Source organism: Montipora capricornis, chromosome 6 (genome assembly GCF_036669925.1).
Source record: "Montipora capricornis isolate CH-2021 chromosome 6, ASM3666992v2, whole genome shotgun sequence".
NCBI classification, from domain to species: domain Eukaryota; kingdom Metazoa; phylum Cnidaria; class Anthozoa; order Scleractinia; family Acroporidae; genus Montipora; species Montipora capricornis.
The window spans coordinates 56,102,513-56,113,881 of NC_090888.1; the positions used below are offsets into that span (position 1 = coordinate 56,102,513).

At 38.3% G+C, this 11,369-nt stretch overlaps 2 pseudogenes; both read right to left on the bottom strand.

Moving 5' to 3' along the window:
• Window positions 1-1,368: 1,368 nt before the first annotated feature.
• LOC138054176 (uncharacterized) lies at window positions 1,369-3,702 on the bottom strand (annotated as a pseudogene).
• Window positions 3,703-4,114: 412 nt separating this feature from the next.
• Window positions 4,115-8,214, bottom strand: LOC138054177 (uncharacterized; annotated as a pseudogene).
• Between the last annotated feature and the right edge of the window lie 3,155 nt (window positions 8,215-11,369).

The following is an 11,369-nucleotide window of genomic DNA, read 5'->3' on the forward strand; positions in this document are numbered from 1 at the left end:
AGTCACATCTGCGACTCGGATATTTTTTCCGAGTCTACCCTGCTATGTTGATTCATGCCTTGTTGCGTCAACACACAAGGAAATTGCCGTTTAAAATTAATCCACTGATGTATTCTTATTCCGGAATGTTCTAAACAAATACTCTCACAGGAATTTGAGTCTGATTGTGTGTTCAACATTGGCTTCCTCGCATGGATGAAAAATCATTTGTGGATGAGACAGTCAAGCTTTCCCTGACATTTCTTTTAAAAACAGAGAACAGTGTCAAAAGCTCGGGGCTTGAAATTTATGGCAACCTTTCACATGTGCCCAAATGGCAGAGGCTCTGGTTCTTCGATTCAGTGATGGAGATGACCCAGTTGAGTGTTGCCGAATATAATCTGTATATCACACGATTGTTGTCGCTTAAGATTTTTAAGCTGGTTACGAAACCAAGTCTTTAGATCTCTGATCTTTGCAAGGTAGCACGACTTGAACGATATTTCCCTATGACATGGCGTTGTTCTTTTAAGCCACTTGATCATTCTCCAAAAATACTGAATTCAAAAATGAGGGTAACCAGTAGAATCAACCAGCCATTACAGTTGTCACTTGAAGATGAAAATCAAGCTGACTTTTGAAAAAGTTTAAATGCCGTTGAGTTGGGTTATCAATTGTATTTCAAAAGTTCTCTATTTTCATTCCACTGCTGCTTAATTAGTGGCTGATAAGGCAATGGCCGTTTCAAGACTTATTAACACTCTTTCCACCGTTCAGATTATACAGTAAGAAATATAAATAATAATACTTATTATTGTTTTGTGTGAAAAGTGGATATAGTAGATGGTACAATTAGGTTTCATGTTGTATTGAAGAAATTACATCATCAATGGTGCCCAATATGGCTTGTGCAAAAGAGATCACAAAGGCCTTTCCATAGCCATATTTCTTGAAACATGTCTCCACAACTCATCCAGTGTGCGGTATGATTAACACGTGGTTGGAAGTTTGGGTGTGGGACAATTTGTCAGTTTGTCTTAGGAACATTCATGTCAGATGACTACTGTTTAGCACAAGTCACTCAAATTTACTAACAATAATGGTAAAAGGCTGCAGAAAACATCCTTCAGGAAAGAATGGGTATTTCAATAAAATTGTGGACTTCCTTTAATAAATATAATTTAAAAATTTAAAAATTGAAAATTTTTGGGTTTTTTCGTCCAAAGCTTGTAATATCAGGGTCAGATAATCCGGGATTACAACAGGATTTAATATGCTTTTAAGTTTGTATTCGACTATGGATTGACGTTGGTACTTAGCTTACACTCTAAAAGGTTGGTAGATATTATAAAATTAAATGTATGAAGCACTTAATTCAGTTGAACTCAATCAATACTTACGTTCAAAGATGTGACTGAGAGCTTGCCAGAAAGCAACACAACAAGGACCCACAAAGCTGGGTTGAAAAGTACCACTCTATAATCTTGAAAGAATGAAGTATAGTACACGGCTGTATGGTTCGGTGTGATTTCCAGCACTCTGTACAGCTGAAATTACTCAAAGCGTTCTTGACTGCCATCTGAAATGTTACCGTTGCGATGATGTAGATAACAAACAAGGGACATGTCATGAAGGAACTGAAAATGGAAGGAAATATTCAATTTGTATTATATAGATATTGATGAAATACCAGGATTTCTCCTTTTACTAAAAAAATCATATCTTCCACCGCCCATTTTGAACGTATCATTGTTACCTTTCACATGTGAGGATCTAGGTGTTGTCATGGTACCAACACGATTAGACAATAAAACGCGAGCTTTCTCTTCATTGTAAGATGCTTTTGTGCTTTAATATAATTCTTCTCTACTACATTAACATTTTTTATTGCACAAATTTGACATATCATGATTTGTTTTTCATAACTTTCATATCTTGTTTTCATGTTACACAACATGCGTGGTTTAACGGTTGGTGACCACTTTTTCATCATTTCGACAAACTGAATAAAACAAGTTGTTTTAAATCTAGGAATTTCATCAAGATCTATATATAAACAGAACATTACATGGCCGCTTGGGATCACGAAATTTTATCTTCTCGTGCTGAAAGTAGCTCTCACTCGTTCGCTTCGATCACTCGTGAGAGATACTTTCAGCACTCGAAAGATAAGACAATTCGTATCCCCGCGCGGGAAATGTAATATCCTCTATATATCGGATAATAATTATTTATCTTGTTTTTTTTTTTTTAAGAAGCAATTTACTGTACCCCATTGAAAATATGCCCTTTGAAGTACTCCCCATAGTTGCATACCAAAGAAAAAGAATCCCTGCCATGATTGCAGCACCATTGAAGAGTATTACGTCAGTGTTAGCAAGAGTGTAACATCGACCATAAAGTCTCCACTGGCCAAAGAATGCCATCATCATCATCACTATTATGGGCTGCATGTAGAATATTTAAGTCACTCTTAATTTTAAGCACTTGTGTTCAGAAATGCTAGTAATGAGATGCATGCTCAATTTGGCATTAACCTTTCATCCCTGAAGAGGCCCCCAGTGAGGAGTAAAATCATTGTCGTTAGTGGAAAATGTAGAAGACAGTGTCACTCTTAGGGGGGAGAGGGTTCACATGATGTCCCATTTTTGATTTAATCCTCAAACCATTTTTCAACCAACTCAAGTTGCGGTGAAATGTAGCTCTTTATCTTTCAGTGAGGAGAAGAGTTTTTAGGGGACTCAATGTAGCACGAGAGCTTGGCGTCGGTGAGGCAGGTGCCATAAGGTTCAAATAGCCAGTTTTTTTGCTAAAAGAACCCTAAGGCGCATGTTCTCCTACAAAGAGGTTCCAAGAGCCTTGGGTTGATCCGAGGCTTCGGGCGACTAGAATGGGGGACTCTTTGTGACAGCGGATTGTTATGTATTCCAAGACAAGACATTATGCTGTTCAGTTTATGTTGAAGAGCAAAGGTGAAACTGAAAACTTCCTGAATCTATGTTATTAGCCACAAAAAGATTCTTATACACCTGTGATGTATGGTATTCTTAATTCGTGGCTTTTACATGTTATAATAAAATCCATTGTGAGGCCTGAACTTATAACATCTGTGTACATAAAACTGAAAAAAAAAGAAAGATGGCCAAAAACAAACTCAGTCTGCCTTTTCTCCATGACCATGCAAGTGTACAATTATGACTGTGAAGAAATAGGAACAGCACACAGAATACGGATGTAACCCATACGTACATGCAAGTGTAGTGTTTTTTTTTTTTTTTTTTTTTTTTCAGCCAAACTTTGTCCAAAAGTTTAGGTGGAAGATCTCTGTTAGGTAGAGATGATAGTAAGACAAACCGGGTCAAAATTTGTTAAGGGTGCCACAAAAACTGTCGCCCAGAATCTGGCACAACAGTTTGTTGATCTCAAGATGGGATCACAAACAAATGCGTCTCCACCATTTCATCTCCCAAGAATCTGGCCAGAAGTTAACGCTTGGGTGGATGTCTCTGAGTCTGAAGAATATAATTTACAGTAACGGGAATAAAAAAGTCAACTGATTGGTGCACCAAAAGGACATCCTTGTAAGTTCCAATGTTGTGAATTGGGAGTTGGAAGCTTGGGCTACTTTGGTCAATTTTTGGCATATGGAAATTTTAATCATTGACTTGATTACTGTGAAAAACGGTCTTTTGTTGGACAAAAATCTCTGTGTTTTAGAGTCATTGTCTCAGAGGTCATTGTTTTGGTATAAATCTAATTGTAAAACACCCATTAATATCAGTGTTGGCTATTTACTTAGTTGAAAGCCACCTTCAACAAAGTCACTGAGTCACTGTTAACTTGGTATCTTTTGACTTTGTGGCATTGTATTCATTACAGATGGTTATTGCATGTATAGGTTGCTCTTTTGAGCAATTAATCGTTTAACCAAAATTAAATTAATTATACCAGTAGCTGACTTGTTGATGGACAATAAAGTCGGTGGGTGGTGCCTTTTGCCCAGCAGCCAGCTATTTTTGACATCCCTGCAACATCATTATTCATCCTAGTTTGGAGGAGTGGTGTTATTTGGATTATTAAATACATTGTACAATGGTTTGCAAAAAATTTTGAGCTGTTTGGCACAGGTGCAGTGTCAAACTGCTGTGTTGCTAGCCCCTAGTGACACAACTATTATGTTAATATATTTATGATTCTAATGATTAATTGATACAAAATATTTTATGTATGGTAAAAAAGAAAATAAATTCGAAATTTTAATTTAAAAATGAAAGGACAACTGACCTGTACAAGCTGAACTTGCTCTTTCCATTGTCTAGGGTAATAACTTCTGCACTTGCATTTGCTGTAAGCGGCATCCACTTTATCCGTTGTCTCTCTAGTCTGCCGCAAAATACGTCTCTGCTGCCCCATGGATCCATATGTGGTATCAATGAGTCTAGAGTTTTGCGAATCCGTAATTCTGTCCTAATGTGTTGGTTGTGATCTATGAGTTCATTCCACAGTAGATCTAAAATATTAACGTGCAAGAATGTGATGGAATGCAAAGTGTACATAAATTATCAATAAATAATGAAGCATTGTGAATTGGTGATCAGAAGGTGTGCCCTGGGGAAATACCCCCTCATACCGGTAGCAAGCGAAAGGACTGTTTTGCCTTCGAAAAGGCACAAGGTCATGAAATCGGCAGGTACAAAAGTCGGCCTGGATCAACTTGGATCAAGGAAAAAACGGTTTTAGAAGCCGAGGACTATTTGACGTTTTGCCCGATTTCACCAGGGTTAGTAAAAAAAAAGATTAAGGCTAGGGTGATTTCTCAAGGCCTTATCCTTTTTTACGTTGATCTGAGGTGAGCAATCAGAGTTGATCTGGTCCAACTTTTGTACCTGCCTGTCATGACATACTCAACCCTGTGTTCAAAAAATAGTAAAATTTGACAAAAGTTTGAGAGATGCTTATTGATCTGAACATTGTCTGGTAACATTGTGGATTCAATGATGCAAGAGATGATTTCTCAAGAATAATCACAAAACAGCGTTTAAGGCACTTACAATGATACACTCTGTGTTTTGCATCATATTGAAAATCTTCTTCAGTCACCCACCCAAGTATTCGCCATGATTGTTGCTGAAGGGGACAACAAACTTCACCAAACCTCCAGGGTGATCTAAAACTTCATTGTGAGTAGAACCTTTGCTTCTGCTCTAAAACTTGAGCAATCTTCATCCTTGGGCTTGATCTTTTTTCAAAAATGTTTGAAGTCCAGCGAGCTTAATCTGCCAAACAGACATGGGCTACTTTTTTATGTTTGACAACTAAACCAAGTGATCTTTATTTTGTGACATGAAAACAAGCTTGACTACAACCAACCTGGTTTTTTTTTTTATGTGACCTGTAAGAGAAGGACAGGTTGAAGCCAAAGAGACTGACAAAAAAATTGAGGAGAGAATGATAAATATGATTCTGATGATCATGATTACACCAGGTCATCTTTAATCCTGCTTGTGAAGAGCAGTGAAGTGACATTGAAAAACTGAAGGACTCAATTATATTGGTTACTTCACCTTCTTCATAAAACTTGCAGTCTAAAGTTCAAATTCTAATCAAGGGGTTTGTTTTGCACTGCCATCACATCTCTAGCAGAATCGGATAATGCGTTACAATCGGGCAAGTACAAAAAGTCGAAACCACGATTTAAACTGTGATTGCTGACCTCAGATTGAGGGAAGGGGAAAAAAACTGTTTTGTAAACCAAAAGTATTTACGACGTTTTAGCCCCGATATATCACCAAGTTAGCTTAAAGATTAAGGCTAAGGAGGCTTCTTGAGCGCCTTATAATTTTTTGTATGCCAAATTCCAAGGTGAGCACACCCAAAACTAGACTGGGTCTGACTTTGTGTACCAGCCTGTTACAACTCAGCTTTGAGATTCAAGGGGCTGAGTTTGGTTTACTTTGTTGCGTTCTTGTGTTTAACAGTCTGATAGCTGTAAGTGGCACATGTGTGTGGTTGACAGCAACAAAAACAATACTTTTCCAAACCATACCTGGTCCAGTAGAAATTTGAACTAAAGAGTCCACATGTTTATAAACGAGCAATGAAGCTTTCAGTTTCGAAACCTAACAGCTTTAGAAAACCCAGCTGAAAAACAAGCCAGTAACCAGTTAAGGTTGAAGTTGAATTCAGGGCACTCTGAAGAAAGAAAGTGAAGGACCTTTATTTAAGTGTCTAATCTTCTAGTGGTGGAGACACTAATTGGGGACACCTGTAAGTGAAATTAACAATCAACGAAATTCAAGTCATCAGACTTGGTTTTGGAGGAGAAGGGAAAACGGGAGTACCTGAAGAAAACCCTCTTGGTGCACAAGCTCAACCCACATATGAACACCAAGGCGGGGCATTGCACCGGGGCCACATTGGTGGGAGGCCAAAATAGTGTATTGTCGCTATTGAGTATAATTAGTAGTTGAAAGAGATGGTTTGATGATTGGTGATGGTGACTCGGGGAATTCTTGAAAACCAATCCAAGCGTTTCCTTAATTGTGGTAGTCAAACCTACGACCTTCTGCTTACAAGTTGAGATGCCTGTACCACGGCTAGTATAGCGGAATTAATAAATTTTATGAGTACACCTCGATGTTGTTAACCCCTTCATGCCCTGAAGTGGCCCCTATTGGTGAGTAACATTATCTGGCATTAAGGAGGGTTGCCTACTAATTCAAAGGTATTTTTGCCCGGTTTTACATGTTTATAAAGGAAATGTAGTGACCGTAACACGTGTTATTGAAATCCAAGTAAATTGGGGAGTAACCACACGTTTTTCAAAGATCATTCATGAATAATATTTGTACAAAGCTTTTTTTAAATTACAAAGCAATGTATGGCGTTCTTCTTCAAATGGAAGACTTAATTATCTCTCAAAAATGCATGGTTTAACCCCAGTTTTCTTTTCTTGCTAAGATCTGCTTTCTCCAGATAGGTTTAAAACAGGGCAAAAATATCCCTGTATTAGGAGTATCACTGATAGGAAAACCGAGTATCTCGAGATGCGCAGACCCTCTGCGCATACACACTAGTAGGAAACCGTCCTTAAACAAAGTAAACTCGATAAGGCTCACTTTCAGGACTGAAAGGGTTAAACAATGACAAGATAATAAATTACTGTGAACCAAATCGGTGCTAATAGTTGACCGTTCACCTTTTACTTGTTTACTAACCTCATATTGGTTGGCTCCCTCACCGCGGCGGGTCAGGCACTTCTACGCCCTGCAGTTGCATCCCACAAATTGAGTGTTCCATATTTCGTCTTGGAATAGGCCTGAGATGTATTACCAAAATCAACAAAAAGTGTAACTTTGTGACCCCCAATGTCAGCAAAGTTGCGGAAACAGGTTCTGGACGAACACATGCGCACCAGGGCTTCTGTTGAAGCCCTGGGCAGTTCAGTTGTATGCCAACCTTGCCATTGTAAACTTTCCTTTAAAATGTTATTACCTAAAAAGGAAAATCACTTAAATTTCACTGTATGTTTATAGATTTAAAGGTTGGCTGTAACACCAGTTTTCACAACTTTTAAAGAGACCTTATTGAGAAGGCGCTTAAACACTTGTGCCCAACAATGCAAATGGTATGATACCATATGAAACACCAATTATTGCAATACAAAATGCGTCCACTAGTTTTACGGAATTTTCGTTTACCATGGAAAACACATTAAAGCTCTCACAAAAAACACTCAATATTTTGTCTTACTTGCTTATATCGCAACAATGAACTCAGTGAAACCCCACTTTCTTGTTTGTAGAATAGTAATTAGCAATCTGAGATAAAACTATTGGACAAAGTTAGGTTTAAAAAAATTTTTAAGGTCCCAATTCAGAGAAACCTTAAATTTTTTGATGTAGCAAAACGAATGTATTTAATACTGGTTAGGCTAACCATGCTTATTAGGCAAACCCATAGCCAGGGCCGTTAACTTTTTTACCCAATTTGTATTTAACGTACTGAAGTCAAGTTAGCGTAGTGAATCCATTGAACGCCACTTTCTGGCTCACGTGATGTAAATTGACCAAAAAATTGCCATTCGCGGTGACATTGCTACGATTCATTCCATTTTTGCGGTGACACAAAGTCTTGGAACTTTCACGGTTTTCGTTAATTCATACCACTATGTTCTGACACTATTTCAGCTGAACTTAACGGAACACTACGACAAAGCATTTGGAGTATCTTCATTTCCTTAGCTTTTTGATCGATTAAAGAGGTAAAAGAGGCTCAACTTGGCGCTAACCCCGCGCTAAACTAGCGCTTTCGGAGTAACCTCAGTGTTTTGCCGTTGGACAAGGCTATTCAAGTTCGTGAGAACTTGGAAACCTGCCTTGGAACAAATCAGCCCGATTCAATTATCCATTTCCCATTATTATTCCCACACAGAAACATTTTTGCTTTCTTGTGCTGGTGGGATTGAGTTTCATTCCTTGAACAGCGGGTATTCAAAATCGTGATGCATACCTGTTTGTTTGAATTGACATTGAAACCACGTTCGTCTCACGCACAACTCTAAATTACGCGTTTCCTCCTTATGGTTAATGCAAATCAGAAAATCTTTCGTAAAAGTCTTAAACTCAACAAATAAAGACTCTTTGCAGCGAAAATGCTAAATTACACACTAATAAAACATAAGCAAAAAGTTCACGATTGTTAATGCGCAAACAGCATTGTTCCCAGGTTCTTAATGCTTATCGTGTTTATAGTGGCTACCAAATTCGAATCCAGTTAGAAAATTTTTCTCATCAAACATTTATCGCAGCATGAGAGTTTGGGTAAAAAAAGACGTTTTGTGGAAACCTGGACCGTCAGTTTTATCCCAGTGGAACTATTCATTTTTCTAAAAGTGAAGAGTTTCAATTTGCAACCGGAAAAAGTGAACAGCCCCACAGCTCAACAGAATATATAAAAGGGTCAAAAAAATTTAGAACCACCAAGAGATTTTCCTACCTTCGCCCTACAATGGGTCTTCTATCAAAATAATGTGCAGGTCGGCAAGCAAGTATCTCGAGCGTGTGTGCTTGTTACAGCACATACAGCACCACTCGCGAAATGATGGCAATGGAATGTATGCATGCTTAATTTAAAAAGCTGTGGGTAGCGCTTCAGGTGAACAACCAAGGAAGGAATGGATATTGATATTAAGGGGGGGGTTTTTGCAAAGAACGGTCATATGACACCTTGAAAAGGAAGTTCACGGATATTCTGGGAAAAACTCTACCTTCATGTGCGAGAGATAAGGACTTCAGGCTAGGACAATTTATTGGTGTGTTTAAAAGAAGAAACCGAATCGTATTGCGAATAATTTCTAAAGAATAATTTCTTTTCCCTTTTACCGATTAAAATGTACATTTAACTATGTCGTAGGTAAACTGCGTTACAAAGTTTTGCCAAATGTGGCGGGATTCCCCATCACGGTTTTAAAAATAGTCATCGCCATCAACGCATTGTAGGTCTTATTCGAAAATCGCTATTAAATGTCATCACAAAATCCACCGAGTTAGTCTAGTTATTAACGGTACCTTGACAACATCACAAATTTTGCAGTTTGCTATCGGTTCATTACAAATTGTTGTCAACACAGCGAACACTATGAAGACATAAGCCAAATGATTCTTAAAAGTCATCGATGCTTTATTCCTTTGGCACCAAGTCAAAGAAAGCGCTTATTTACAGTTTACCTTTATTATTGTTTGTGCCCTATACATAAATTTAGTTTTGCGCCTACAAAATTTTGAAACTACAGTTGAAAAAATTTGTTTTGGAATGCGTTTTGAATTAAGGTAAATTATGACACCTAAACATGCAAAAGATGATTGAGAATATAACGTTGATGAAACGTTCTATTCTTGGACAAGGACATTACGTATTCCAAACACGGGATGTTTGAAACCCTTACAATGGAACTCGGCGGGGGGGGAAACCCATCCCACAAAACCATGCATCTTCATGTTGCTATCCCGTCACTCCAGTAAACACGCGGGCGTTTTGTTTTTTGAGACGGATAAAAAAAAGTTAGTAGCATGGGCGGAAATACAAAAAAGGTTCTCTGAGTCAGTACCTCCTTAGAAACTGGGATCAACTCACTCCTTCACCTATTCAGGGTTTCCATGCTCGTGTCTTCAACCTCAATCGCGTGACCTGCGTGACAGAACGTATTCCGACTTGTCGCTTTTTTTCTTGCTGAGCCAAACGAAATACTTCCATCACGCAGGCTTTACCCGCTTTGCGAAAAAAAATCTGTCGAAGGAAAGTGGACTGGATCACAGTTTCAAGGGTGTTACCCCCCAACACTCCCTGTTTCTGCACGCCGCTCAGTTGTTGAATTGGGAAACTATGAAAACATTCAAAAAAGAAAAAATCCAAGTGAGGACTAAAATTTAACCAGTTGAGTCAATTGGATGCTTTCACATTCACGGTGGCTCTAAACCAAGTTTCCATAACCACTTTACTTGAAATTATCTATTATTAGAAGGATTGACACTTAAAACACCCACCCCTTTATCACGTAAACAGGCAATGTTATAGACCGTGTGAAACACCAATTATTGCCGTGAACAAGATGCGTCATCTTGTGTGGCTTGTGTAACAAGTTACCATCGGCAACAAGAAAGCCTTTGCAAAACATCCCATTATTTTGGCTTTATGTTGCCCCTATCTGGAAACAAAAACGAAAACTCCCCCCCCGGTGACCCCAATTTTTTTATGCACAAAGTTTTCACGTGATCAGCCAGCCAGATGAAATACTCTCTGACAAAGTTTTAAAAACAATATCTGTGTGATGCCCGAGGATTTAAGAGCTACCCTAAATTTTCAATTATTTAAGGTGGGCCTCTGAATTCCGTTCCACGGAATTTTTTTTTAAACTTTAAACTTTGCGCAAAGTTTCATTTTTTTTTTCCCTGGCATGCTGATTACATTTCAATAAATAAAAAAAAACAAATGGGGGTTGTTCACGTGACTTTCGTTTTTGATGACTATATTTTTAAATGAGCAGCTAAAGCCAAACTTAGATGAGGGTGTGTTTGCAGGGCTTTCCGATTGCCACAGGCTAACCTTTTACGTCACCAAAAATGACCCGCGAATCTTTTCAGGCAATAATTTGGTGTTTTGATATGGTACCACAACCATTGCCTTTTTAAGTCATAGAGTTGAAGTTGTCACAATTCTTCTAATAATCGAACAAGTTTCTTTTCAAGTGTTTTTTGAAAAACAGGTTTGAGCCACATTATAGCCAAAATTTCCGCAAAATTTCAAATGGTAATAGTGTCGCACGTTTCGGTTCTGCGGCCGATACGCCGAATATTGGGACCACCTCTGGAAGGTGATCCTCTTTAACCGGT